The sequence below is a fragment of the Sinocyclocheilus anshuiensis genome, unplaced genomic scaffold, assembly GCF_001515605.1.
Source record: "Sinocyclocheilus anshuiensis isolate Anshui unplaced genomic scaffold, SAMN03320099.WGS_v1.1 scaffold848, whole genome shotgun sequence".
NCBI lineage: Eukaryota > Metazoa > Chordata > Actinopteri > Cypriniformes > Cyprinidae > Sinocyclocheilus > Sinocyclocheilus anshuiensis.
Window position 1 is genome coordinate 511,688 of NW_015549628.1, and position 10,942 is coordinate 522,629.

At 36.0% G+C, this 10,942-nt stretch overlaps 1 pseudogene; it reads left to right on the forward strand.

Annotated features, from left to right (window-relative positions):
• LOC107659531 (testis-expressed sequence 264 protein-like) overlaps positions 1 to 10,942 on the forward strand; it is a 69,145-nt pseudogene that overhangs the window by 51,351 nt on the left and 6,852 nt on the right.

The window sequence follows — 10,942 nt, forward strand, 5'->3', positions numbered from 1 at the left end:
ATAACAAAACATACTTACAGTCGCTGATTCAGAAGCGCCAGATTGTCATAGCAGTCGGAATTGACCCTTTTTTTTTTTAATAGCCTTTGTGCACAGCCAGCCTTGTACTCTTCTAGGTTCAAAAAACTGTCGTCCATAAAATGCGTTGCACAAATTCGAACATCTGGGTTGTGCTGTTCTGTTGTAAATAAATCTTAACCAATGATTCCTAATTGCATCTACTTCCGGAAGGCCAAATAAAGTGCTTTTGCTTTCGCACTGAAACACAGCGTCTCCCTGACATGGCTGCATCAACACGACTGCTGTTCCTGAAACCACGCCTTCTTTCTTTGCGTGCACATTTGGGCGGCATTATGCTAATATCTCCACATATTGACGTAGATATGTGGGGGCGTGTTAGAACGAGGCGTTTTAGGTAGGCGTGGTTGACTCTTAACTTTTATAAAGAATATCTCTTTGGATTTGAGACTTTAGTCTTTGCAACTTTACAGATCTTCTTTATGCACCAAGAGCTTGTAACACTCCAAAGAGAAAGGAAAACTTGAAATCGCATCATATGACCCCTTTAATAGTCATTTTTGTTGCTGCAGGGTCAAAGTTTGGATCTGGTTGCACCATCATGTTCTACAAGAGAAAAAAATGAATTGGTCAAAGGTTCCTCTTTTATAGCTCAAGAGACTCATTCACAGTAAGATGTTTTTTTTAAAGAAATTATTACTTTTATTCAGCAAGGATGCATTCAATTGACTAAAAGTGGCAGTAAACACACTTATAATAGAAATATTTCACAATATTACTAGTTTATTGTATTTTGGGGGAAAATATGCAGTCTTAATGAGCATGAGACACTTTCAAAAACATTTTGAAAAATCTTAGTTTTGAGAATTTGGATTGCAGATGTTGGTAACACAATTTGAGAGAGTGTCAATCTCTTCAGAAATTCTTGAGGAGACATGCGTGAGATTACTGGGTTCTGTTTCTCACAATATCACAACAGGATTAAATCAGTTTAATCTCCAATAAATCTTTTTCTTTTCTATGAGAAGCAATGCACAAGATCTAAGCTGATATTATAATTTCTTAAAGGCTGTATTCTGAAAACGTCATTGATCTCATAAATGTTAAATGTCTTATTAGACATGTTTTGAAGTAATATCATGCTTGACACATTTTCTATTGGACTATGTCCCTCACTGTATCCGGATCGTTATTTCTGTGATTCTTTGAATGAATAAAAGCCTGGAATCTGATCTCAGAGCATCACCGAGTTCAAGATTCTTTTCATAGAGTAGAAAGGCAATCCATGCTTATGCTATTGTTGAAGAAGAAAAATAAAAGATATTTCCATGCCCTGATTTCTCTGCGAGTCTATAGCGAGGCTGAATCTATATGAGGGAACATTAATTAAAAGGATATACAGAGAAGAACAGCACTGTGAGATAGAACCTTTCCTCTTGAATTTGGATGAGAAACTGACAGCTTTTCATCTTCGTCTCTGGCTTACCCAGCCATCCCTCTTCTTTTCCTCTCCATCTGTTTTCTTTTCTTTTTGGAGTTTGCGATGGAGCCTTTTTTGCTTCTGTATTTTTTCTGCCTTCTCCAGCATCATTAATTTGGTTTTCTACATCGTTTTAAATACACAAATATCCTATGTCTTACATTGAGATGCCATTCAGCACAGTTGTGTTTAACCATGTACATATTTAGCACCAGCTAATGGCCAAAATCAGTTGGAAATTAGTTTAGATGAATTGATAGTTAATATGGACTACTTTTATGAATATTTTATGACTCCTTTATGCCATGTTATTGTCATTTTGGAGCTTGACAGACTGTCCACATTCACTTTAACTATAGTGAAAAGAGTGACTGCAAATATTGATATTCTTCAGAAATTCACCTTTTGTGTTCCACAGAAGAAAGAAAGTTTGGAATGAGGTGATTAAAATAATGACTGAATTTTCATTTTTTAAGTGAACTAGTCCTTTAAATCGCACTTGCTTTGTACTACAATGAAAAGTTGTCGGCACTAGAGCTTAACAGTAGGTTTCCGAAAGTAAAAGTGCAATATTCAAGTTCTCAATAGTGTAAAAGATTTTGTTTAGATTTTTAGTATTAAAACAGAGCTGTTAATATCTATATGTAATAGTTTAGATTTTTATAAACATATTAAAAAGACATGCTTCGTAGCATCAGTAGCTCTATTTAAAGCTGCTAATGCATGCTAATACACACTATACTCATAGTCACGCAATGCTGATGTTGTTAACATTAAAGGTGACCTATTATGCCCCTTTTTAAAAGATGTAAAATAAGTCTCTGATGTCCCCAGAGTGTGTGTGTGAAGTTTTAGCTAAAAATACCTTACAGATCATTTTTTATAGCTTGTTAAAATTGCCACTTTTAGGGTATGAGCCAAAACGTGCCATTTTTGTGTTTGTCCCTTTAAATGCAAATGAGCTGGTGCTCCCGCCTCCCTTTTCAGAAGAGGACGGAGCTTCAAGAGCTCATGCTCCAGCACACCAAAGTCAGTCATCTGACTGTACTGTGCATAAAAAATTGACTTTATGAATTACACAGACGGGAGCACGGCGCTATAAAAAGAACTCATGGTGCCATACAAACTTTATAAGCCCCACTTGTGATTATGAGCTCGACTAATTCCAGTGGTCGCCTTCACATTGCTTTCATATGCAATTTTAACTCCCACATTCCTATTTACGATCATTCTGGTAGCACGTGAAGGCAGCATCAGTGAAAACAGACAGACAATGGAAGCTTTAGCAACGTTAGCCTTACAAAGTGCCAAGAAGCTCTTTCAGAAAGGCAATTTGGAAAACTAACGCGTGATTTTTCTTCTGGAGGTGTAGCTGGATCACGAACAGTTGACTGCTCCCATCCTTTAGGAGCAACTTTTGTGCAAAACCTGCTTTATACTGACACTCATTCACAAAGCAGTCCGGTGTAAAATTATTTGCGCAGACATAAACGTATTTCGGTAGAGTTGAGGGAGCATTTTCTTCGAAAACAAAATTAATCCACCTTGTTTTCAGCGGCTCAGATTTCGGGAGTAAGGAAATAGCTATGTGGATTCATACATCCAGCTACAGAACACCTAAAACGTTTGGGAGACATTCTCGTCAGTGCAGCAATGGCGGACTGTACAACTCGCTGTGAACTTGCTCAGGGCGGTTCTATGTTAAAACGGCAGTGTCTGTCAACATTCATGGGCGGGGCCTGTGGCTAATGTGACGTCACATTAGCACCAAGTCGGAAAACAGGTAGTTGGGAGACACTGCTTATGATTTATGGGGATTAAAAAAAAAGGAGTGGGTGGATTTTTATCATTATAGGGTGGTTGTGTACACACACTGCCAACACACATTTATGTCCAAACTTTTAATAAGGTCCCCTTTAATAATTTGAGAATAAAGTATAACAATAATAATAATCTGCACGGTTTGATGTGATATGAGCTAACCAATCTTTAGATTAAATCACCATTGGTAGCACGATTTATTGTAATGCTTTTTTCCTCAGTCTGGAGCCGTGCCGGTGACCAGCGCACAACCCACGCAAGGAAGATAATTCCGCAAACAGCTGCGATTGCAGGTTTTCTAACAGAGAGATGGCGACAAAGAGGCAAAATTTACGGACTACAGCTTTAAGTCCCTCAGAATACACAAACTTGAATCCTTTTTCACAGTTTTTCTTTAGGTTGATTGCTTTGGTTGAAGTACTCATTGAGGAGTTTTGGAAATGCCTTTGGATATAAATACAAACCTAGGCTTGTATGAAATGGTTACTTTATAGAGCTGCATTTGTAGGTAAAATATTGGAACAATGGCTGATTCTTTGAGGCAAAGGAATGACATAAGAGACTATTGACCTGATGATGATGGTGGATATGTACCCTTCAGCTTTATTTTGATTGCAGAGTGCCACACGGGATTGTCAGCTGGTTAATTATCTAGAATCAATAGTTCAGCCATAAACCAATTACAAAATCCCAACAGAGAGAACAGGACAATACACTTATGGATTATGCATCAGCATGTTAAGTTAAAAAAAGTCAAAACTTCTTATAATGATAAATTAGCTGAGCTTATTTTTACCATAGATCCTTGCACATGCTAATTCTAAAGGCAAGGTGATGAAGAGTCAGTCAGGTAAGAATAATTAGGTATTTTTATATACCTAAAATTTTAAAGAGATAGTTCATCCAAAAATGAAAATTAATTATTTACCCTCATGTGGTTCCAAATCTGCAAGACCTTCATTCATCTTTAAAACACAAAATACAATATTTTTGATGAAATCCGAGAGCTTCCTGACCTTGCATAGACAGCAACACATCTGACAAGTTCAAGGCCCAGAAAGGTAGTAAAGACATCATTAAAATAGTCCAAGTGACATCAGTGGTTCAACTGTAATTTTATTAAGCTTTTTGTGTGCAAAGAACACAAAAAATAACTACTTTAATTAACATTTTCTTCTTTTCCGGGTTATTTTTGTTTTCTTTGCACACAAAAAGTATTCTTAAAGATTTATACAATTAATGTTGAACCACTGATGGACTATTTTAATGATGTCCTTACTACCTTTCTGTTCCTTGAATGTGGTAGTTGCGTTTCTGTCTATGTAGGGTCAGAAAGCTCTCGGATTCAATCAAAAATATTTTCATTTGCGTTTTGAAGATAAACAAAGGTCTTTTGGGTTTGGAACGACATGAGGGTGAGTAATTATTGTCAGAAGTTAATTTCTGGGTGAACTATCCCTTTAAGAGTTGGATTCTGGTCATTATATAGACCAAAATCTATCAAAATTAGGTTAGACTTAACAGCCCGACTGAGTCATACAGGTGTTGAAAGCCTTTGTCTATGAGAAACAGATGGTGGGAGAGATATTCAGTAAAAGCTGAAGAACAGAAACATCCCTCATCTTCCAGACTGTTTGAGTACATGTAGGCAACTAAACATCGGGTGGTCTCTTTTTAGGGGGGAGCAGTTGTCTGACTTGTAAGGATGTGTTTTCAAGTAAGTAATTTATCCAAAAATAACTTCTGTCCAACCGGCTTGTTTTCTTGCGCTTCAGTCGCTTACATAAGACCATTTCTGATTTGCATATTCAACACTTCACTTTAAAATATTCATCAGCTTAATGAATATTGATGTAACATTTGACTACTGTTAACTACACTCTGCCTGAAGTGAAAGCGACACAGAGTCTGCAGTCTGGACACAGCGATAGGCCTTTTAGGGGTTTGAAAGGAATGTAATTATCAGAATTATGCATTTTGGATGTCTTTAACACATTTACACTTCCACAGAAAACAAGAAACATACTCATCCTTAGCATCCGAAACAGAGCCTCTTTTGGTTCCTTTGTATATTGATGGTTAAAAAATGCCGGTTTCAATTAGTGTGATTTAGCGCTCGTAAGATTTTAATGAAAAGATCACAAGACAAGAATCGTCTCAATAGGGGGTTTAACAACACTGTTGGGGGCTCTTTAAAATCGGTTGAAATGAAGAAAGCTTTGCAAGCTTTGATAAGATGTGTGTGTTCAGAATGTGTAAGAGATAGAAAGGGCATTACAATGGTCCAAGCCTCATCAGTGTTAAAATCAGTGAGTAATAAGGAAGAAAACCATAGAGAGGAAGGAGGAAGAGGAAGTGTCGGTGGGTAGGCACAGCTCTCTAATCTTAGTGTCTCTGGAAAACCTGCTCTTAGCTTTTCAACTTTTCCTTTTATTTGCTCTTCCTCCCTTCTCATCTGTCTTTCTCTGTCTTTGTTAGACCTTCCAGAGGAAATGTAGCAATGGTAACAAGGAAATGTTCTGTTAACACATCGCCTTGAGTGCCACAGATTTCTCTTTTAAGTGTGTTTTATGCTTAAATATGAGCATTTCCAAATGATTATCCTTTAGGGGAGTTTATCATTTTTAGATAAGACAATATCTATAGGTCTAACATGCCATTATGTGAGAGATAATGTACAGTAAAAATATCCAGCTAGCCAGCAATTATCACAGAATAAATCCCAGCATGAACTGAAATAAATAAATGCACATGAAATATTAATTGGAGTTGAAATTATTTTATTATGTGAAATGAAAGAGACTGTTTGTATGAAATGAGACATAAAATGTTTTATTTAATTATTGCTATATTATTCGATTATATATAATCTGTGTCTCATTCTCACGAAGGCTGCATTTATTTGATTAAAAATACAGTAAAATAATTTCTATTGTGAAATATGATTACAATTTAGAATAACTGTTTGCTATTTCAAGATATTTTAAAATCTTATTTATTCCTGTGATGTTAAAGCTGAATTTTCAGCATCATTACTCCAGTCTTCAGTGTCACATGATCCTTCAGAAATCATTCTAATATGCTGATTTCCTGCTCAATAAATTCTTTTTTTATTATCAATGTTGAAAACAGTTGTGCTGCTTAATATTTTTGTGGAAACCTAGATTTTTTTCAAGATTTAAAAAAAAATAGAAATCTTTTTTTTTTTACATTATAAATGTCTGTCACTTGACCAATTTAAGGCATCCTTGCTGAATAAAAGTATTAATTTCGTAAAGAAAATATTACCCCAAACTTTTGTGTATTTCAGCTTGGAAAAGTGCTTAGAGCATTTCTTTTTTGAATTTTTGTTAGATAAATTAGTTGGACTGAATGAAGTTTAACCTATAATGTTGTTTTCTCTTAGGAAAGGAAGTTGTGCGCACATCCAATTCTAGAGATCTACAAAGGGGGAATGATCCACTATATGGGTCCGCTGGCTCGGCAGGGTGATTTCTATGTTCCCGAAGTTAGAGAGGCCCAAAGATGGCTATTGGGAAAAGAGTCTGAAGAGGACGAGAGGACAGACATCACAGGTAAACTAATTATTCAATTCACAGATGCTTTAAAATCACTCACAGTACATTTATTAAAGGAATAAAAGTTTAACAAAGGCATACTTTTGATTATCTACACACTTTAAGCCTTATTTTGGCTAGAAGAAAGGGCTAACTGATGTACATAAACTACTAAACATCATTTGTTTGGTCTTTCCGTGATGTTGGTATGAATGTTTTGGTTCCCAGCCAAAACTTTTAACCAGTGAATTACTCTCCAACTGTTTATTGAGCACTAATAGTAGCCTATCGTCAATTTAACAAGTTCACATTTAGCAGCATAGTGTTTTAATCGGCATTAACCACCACCATATGGAGTTTTGACGTGGATGTCATATTGGCTGAATTGTGCGATCACCTACACCTGCTCTAGTGATAATGAGACACAGTCTGTGTGTATGTACTGTATGGCATATTGCCCTGGTCAGACCAAAGCCCAGAGGTACCACTGAGCAAATATGAAACACGGGTGAGCTGTTTGTGACCTGAGGGGTGTGTTGTCCACACCAGCTGTCCTGGACAGTGTGTGTGTGAGTCCTAGAGATGCCAGTTCCACCTGTTACCTTGAAACAAAGTAATAACTATAATATATGATAGAGGAGAAGATTAAAGCTGAGAAGATAGAAGATTAAAGGACAAATTTGAAGCCTGCTGGTTTATTGGGTCCAAATGTGCTGCTAAATTGAATATGTTTCACGGCATGTCTTGTTCCTGTCCTCTTGTCATTCAAGCGCACGTTTGATCCTCTAGCGCAGGGGTCTTCAATGTTTTTCAGGGCAAGGACCCCTTGGGAGATACAAAATGTGTCAAGCAGAGCTACATATTAAGCATATAGCCTTCGATATTAATAGAAACTAACCATATTATGATTAAGAATAAATAAATTATATGTTAAGACAGTATATCAGAACTATGAACATTATTGTTGTTGCACGTGCATCACTACCTGTCTATTACTTTTTATTATTAAAACTGAGATTTATGCATTATAACATATTGAAATAAAAATCGCAATTCATTAGTTGTTGTAAAGTATTTAAATGGATTTGTAGAGTTATACATTTTAATTGTACAAGTCAGATGGACATTTGCATCCACCTGAACTTTAGCTACACGTTTATTTAAAAAAATCACATTCTATTGATGCGAATATTTTTCTGGTAATCTATTAGTCTGCATTTACATTGCGCGTATCTATTTTGACATGCCATGTTTTTGTCCCGTGCTAGTATCACTGTCAACTGCAGCTTCAGAGTCAATCGTGCATTTATATGTAGACGTCACTTCCAAAACTTTGCAGCGTGTAATTGGCCGTTTGTCTTCCTAGCAGCATGAAAAACAATACTTTTAGTCAACGGTTTATAGCTATATAGCCTAGAAAGTGCAAAAGGCCGCTCACTTTACAATTACTAAAAAGCTGTCACTGAATCTCAGTTCGCGATATCACAACGTTCCATTAAAATCAATAAAGTTGTCTACAAAACCACAAAACCAGTCTTAAGTCGCTGGGGTATATTTGTAGCAATAGCCAAAAATACATTGTATGGGTCAAAATGATTGATTTTACTTTTATGCCAAAAATCATTAGGATATTAAGTAAAGATCATGTTCCATGAAGATATTTTGTAAATTTCCTACTGTAAATATATCAAAACTTAATTTTCATTAGTAATATGCATTGCTAAGAACTTCATTTGGACAACTTTAAAGGCGATTTTCTCAATATTTTGATTTTTTTTTTGCACCCTCAGATTCCAGATTTTCAAATAAATGTATCTCGGCCAAATATTGTCCTATCCTAACAAGCCATACATCAATGGAAACCTTGTTTATTCAGCTTTCAGAAGATGTATAAATCTCAATTTTGTGGTCCAGGGTCACATATGATTACAGTATCAACTGAGAGTGCCTTTGCTTTCCTTTCAGGGTGCTTATATTTATAATTTACTTTGTGATTTTTTTTTAAACCATGTTTACATTTTTTATACAAAAAAATGATTTGTGATTAAACATTAATTAGCGGACCCCCTGCAGTGCTGCTGCGGAGCCCCTAGGAGTCACAGACCCCCAGTTGAAGACCCTTGCTCTAGCGGAATACACAGATCCTCAAAATTAGCACTTGCTTAGAAGTAAAGTTAGTTGCTATAGTTGGTTTGTAACTTTAGAAACTAACATGAAATCTTTTGGCTTAGAAAACATGTTGACAATGCACTATAAATGTATTTATCATCTGTTAGTATACTAATACTTATATATAACTATTTTAGGTATACGTTAAAGGGCACCTATTATGCAAAATTCACTTTTACATGTAGTTTTACATGCACTTTTACATGTAGTGTGTGGACACAACCACCCTACAATGATAAAAATCCACCCGCTCCTTTATTTAATCCCCATAAATTATATAAGCAGTCTTAGAACAATCCGTTCGCAGAATCTGTAAAATGTGATTTCACATTTTACAGACCCCGCCCACGACTGTTGACGGACACTGCTGTATTAGCAGAGACACCGCCCTGAGTGAGCCGCACACAATCCGCCATGTTTATCTTCACGCTAGAGCATTTAGCAGCGTTCAAGTAAGGAATGTCTTATTAGAGCTACAGAAATGATCGGCGAGGAGCAGCAGCTCATTCGCATTTTAAAGAGACATGCACGAAAACAGCGTGTTTCTGCACCTACTCAAAATAGGCATTTTCAAAATGATATAATAAATGATCTGTGGGGAATTTTAAGCTGAAACTTCACAGGCTAGATAAGACCCTTATTCCTCAGCTGGGATCGTGTAGAGCCTTTTGAAGCTGCACTGAAACTACAATTTGGACCTTCAACCCGTTGGAGGTCCACTATATGGAGAAAACTCCGGCAATGTTTTTCTCAAAAAACGTAATTTCTTTGCGACTGAAGAAAGAAAGACATGAAAATTTTGGATGACATGGGGGTGAGTAAATTATCAGGAAATAGTCCTTTAAAAGTATCTTTTTTTGTGTTCAGTGCAGTTTTGGAACAACTTGAGGGTGAGTAAATGATAAAAGAAATTTAAATTTTTTGAGTGAACTGTCACTTTAAATAAATTCTGGGGACACCTGAGACTTGCATTACATCTTGTAAAAAGGGTCATAATAGGTGCCCTTTAAAGGAATAGTTTACGTAAAAAATGAAAAGTATGTCTATTTTTTTTTTCTTTTTTCAAAAGTGACTTACATTGTGCTCAAACTACACAATTTCAATTCATGCATTTTCAAGGAATCAAACCTATGTCCATTACCAATAACCATTTCACAATTTATAGCATTATTACAAGTACAGTAGCAACCCTGTTTCAACTTTATTTTCCATATAGAAATATATATTTTTATGAACTTTTACGCTTTTACACTTTTATTTCTGTCAGTTTATTCAGTCTGTCTTCCTAGTACCAAAATAAACATGTGCTTATTATTTATTAGTGTACATATCAGTACACTGAAAATTGACACTTTTTTGTGAAATTATTTTCAACTTTTAGTGAGCAGAAGTCTGCCAGCAGTGTGCCTGTAGTGACACAAAGTGCAGAGAACAGATGTGAACAGAAGAAAACAGATTTTCTAGTCCTTGATTGTGAAGTACTTCTGATTGTCTGATTGTGTTTTGAAATGGCCAGGGATATTCACTGCAGCTGTAAAGTCAGAAATGACTGACCATTTAATTATCAATATGCACTATCATCTCTTTTTGAAGATTGTTAAATTGCAATAATAAAAAAAAAATAATAATTTCATGAAGTTTCAGCGCTGTGTCAGCTACGCATTTTTAAATAGTTACTGCAAGTAATGTTGTCAAGTGTTTTTTTAGTTGTCATGCTGAATGAATCGCTGTGCTGAAGTGGTGTGAAGCTGACCTCGCTGCTCAGATTTAAGCATTCCACATCTGTTCCCTGGTAAAAGATGCTGTTCACGAAACAGCTTCAAATTGCACGAAATGTGCTTTACATGGCAAGGCTTGTCTCTGTGTGTGTGTGTGTGTGTGTGTGTGTGTGTGTGTG